Genomic DNA, 3,568 nt, shown 5'->3' with positions numbered 1-3,568 from the left:
CCTCCTCTCGCCTAACAGTTCGCTTCCCTGATGCCACAGTCACGGGGACGAGGGACCAGTTCAGGAATGACAGAGCGGACCCTGGAGGCGGCCCAAAACGCCTCCTTTCGCCGCCGCCGCCTCCTCCTCCCCCTCCATGACAGTCTCTGGGTGTGTTTACAGACGCCCTGGAGAGCGGCCCGGACCGGAGAGTGGGCGGGAACACTGCACGCGGAATGGCCTCTTCGGGTGCCGTAGTCGACGGCATTCTGGGGATTGTAGTTTTCTGTAACGCACTCTCTGCGGGGCTGACTAGGAAGAAAACTACAATGTCCACACGCCCTCAGCCAGGCGTCTGTTTTCCTCGGGCCTGCGAGCGGTGCGGGGGAGGGGCCAGCCGGGAGGCCAGACGACGTCTCCAACGGGGCGCTGGGTTGGACTAGCCGCGCTCGGGGCACCGGTGGGACGAGCTTGGGGCCCCGTGGAAGCCCTCGGGAGGGAGGAACCCTGGGAGCAGGCCCTCCTCCGGGACGCCGAGGAGACCCTGAAGCTTCTTCATAAAAAGAGGAAAGGAAACTAATAGCGTACAGGGCTGCAGCTGCTTTAGGGAACGATTTGGCAGTGCCTCACCATATTAGACGTAAAGTTACGACAGAGCCGGCAATTCCAAAGAAATGAAAACTTGCACACCAGTGTCCTATCTTAGAGGCATTATCCATAATAGTCCAAAAGTGGAGACAACCCCAATGTCCGTCAGTGGATGAATGGATCCGACGAATGTGGTATGTATGTGCAAAGGAATGTTATTAGACCATAAAAATGAAGTGGAAAAAAAAAAACAAAAAACGAAGTGCTGATACCTGCTACCGTGTGGATGAGCCTTGACAACGTGCAAAATGAAGAGCCTCATATTGTAGATTCCATTCATAATGGAAGGTCCAGAATAGGTAATTTAAAGAGACCAGTGGTTAGCTAGGGGTTGACAGGGGCTAGGGTTGGGAACCGCAGGGAGGCGGGCAGGTGTGGGGAGGCATTGTTGGTGGGCGCCGGTGTGTTTGGCTTTTAAGGTGATGAGAATGTTCAAAAATTAAGGGCATCTAGCTGGCTTAGTGGGTGGGGCATGGGACTCCATCTCGAGTTGGGAGTTTGAGCCCCACATTTGGGTTTAGCAATTACTTAAAAATGAAATCTTTTAAAGAAAAAAAATGTTCTAAAATTGATTGGGCAGCGGCTGCACAACTCTGTGAATATTTCTAAAAACTACTGAATTGTGCGGCGCCTGGCCTGGCTGGCTCAGTCAGTGGATTGTGGGACTCCTGATCGTGGGGTCTTGAGTTCAAACCCTAAGTTGGGGATAGAGCTGACTTTAACAAAACAAAACAACAAAAACCCCTACACTGAATTATACATCTTATTTTATTATTTATTTGTTTTTAGAGAGAGAGAGAGAGCAAGAGGGGCAGAGGCGGAGAGAGAATCCAAAGCAGACCCTGTGCTGAACACAGAGTCTGACGTTGGGCTGGATCCCACAACCCTGAGATCCTGACCTGACCCAAAACCAGAGTCAGGCATTTGACCAACTGGGCCATCCAGGCATCCCCTGAATAGTACATTTTAAGTGAGTGAATTTTATAGTATGTGACTTATATCTCAATAAAATCATTAAAAAATAACTAAGTGTCTTTGCATCCTCCTGATTTAATAAAGTCGGTGGCTCTTTGTTAGTTTAGCCTAATTAAACCACGGAAAATTTGATAAAAATTCATTAATGTTCCTTAATGTTATTCTGAAGAACTCACTGACCCAGTCCTTTTCAAAGACTCCTAAAACCCTTCCAAAATTCCATTGGAGTTCCCTGATTTAGCAATAAATATACAGAACACTCACATTTGATTTTAGGATAAACAAGTAATTTTTTAGTATAAGTATGTCCCATACAATATTTAAGACACACTTTTACCAAAAAAAGCATTTGTTGTTTATCTGAAAATCAAATTTAACTAGGTACCTTCTATTTTTATCTTTCAACTCCAAGTTGAGGAAGGGCAATAGAGAGAGGCATGCCTTGTTTTACTGTACTTCACTTTATTGTGCTTTTTACAAATGGAAGGTTTGTGGCAACCCTGCCTTGAGCAAGTCTATTAATGCCCTTTTCCCAAATAGCATTTTCTCACTTTGTGTCTCTGTGTCACATTTTAGTAATTCTTACAATATTTCTCCTTTTTTTTTTTTAAGATTTATTTATTTATTTATTTGAGAGAGAGAAAGAAGCAGACCCCCACTGAGCACGGAGCCCAATGCCACTGCCATGGGCTTGATCTCACAGTTGTGAGATCTGAGCGGAAACCAAGAGTTGGGCACTTAATCAACTGAGCTCCCCGAGTGTCCCAATTCTCACAATATTTGAAAATTTTTCATTATTATTATGTTTGTTATGGTGATCTGTGATTAGTGATTATGGCTTGCTGAAAGCTCAGATGATGGTTAGCATTTTTTAGCAATAAAGATTTTTACGTTAAGGTAGGTACACTTTTTCTTTTTAAGGAATAATGCTATTCCACACTTAATAGACTGCAGAACAGTGAAAAAATAACTTTTACATGCACTTGGAAACAAAAAAATCCATTCAGCTTGCTTTATTGTAGTAGTCTGAGAACTGAACCCATGATATCTACGAGGTATGCCCGTAACAGGAAAGTTGAGTCATCTCTGATCTATATAATGCTTCAGAGGAACTAAAGGAGGTCACTTCCTCCAAATAAAAGCCATGTAGCCAGGTCTTGAGGCTGGTATGGGTCTGGCATGCTGGGGTTTCAGCAGCTTGGCCCGCCCTTAACCCCCAAACTGCATTCCTGGAGGTCTCAGAGACAGCTAGCCACATCCTCTCTGATGATCAGGGGAGCAAAAGTCTGTGCTCACTGGAGCTCTCTGCCTCACCTACTACCCCTTTTGTTCTCCACCTCCAGGGGCTGCTTTCCACCCCTAAAGCTTTCTATTGTGCCGCTGGCCTCAGTTTTGCTTCCCTGGCTATGCCCTTGTCACTAAGTCCTCTTTTTTGAGGTGAAACAGCTTTTCTCCTGGGTTAATCCTCTACCACTGTCTCTTCCTGCATCCCAGCTGACAAAAGTGTACCCAGTCCTCTGCAATGGCACTTATCCACTCCCATCCTTCTACAGAGGCTTTGTGTGATCTGTTTGCAGACTCAATTACCAGCCCTTCAAGGAGAGATAAGGCCTTAAAAAAAAAAAAAAAAAAGATTTTATTTAGAGCTAAGACCTTTTGAACCATGTAGTGCAAATCTAAAAACATGCAGGAAAGTGTGTATACCAGTTTTAGGAGAATGGTTTTCTCTAGGGAGGGAGGGAGGGACTTAGGATGGGGAGTGGCTAGTTGTATATTTAACTTTTAAAGAGATGAAGCAAATATGTTAACTCTGGAAGTGGAGTTGTATTGTTGTCTTTGTATTTCTGTGCATTTGGAACAACACAAAATAGAAATTTTATTTTTTTAAAAAATTGTATTTGAGAGAGAGAAAATGAGCAGGAGGAGCAGAGGGAGAAGCAGACTCCCCAGTGAGCAGGGAACGGGA

This window comes from Vulpes lagopus, chromosome 21, assembly GCF_018345385.1.
Source record: "Vulpes lagopus strain Blue_001 chromosome 21, ASM1834538v1, whole genome shotgun sequence".
In the NCBI taxonomy this organism is placed as follows: domain Eukaryota; kingdom Metazoa; phylum Chordata; class Mammalia; order Carnivora; family Canidae; genus Vulpes; species Vulpes lagopus.
This window is presented reverse-complemented; position numbering follows the sequence as displayed.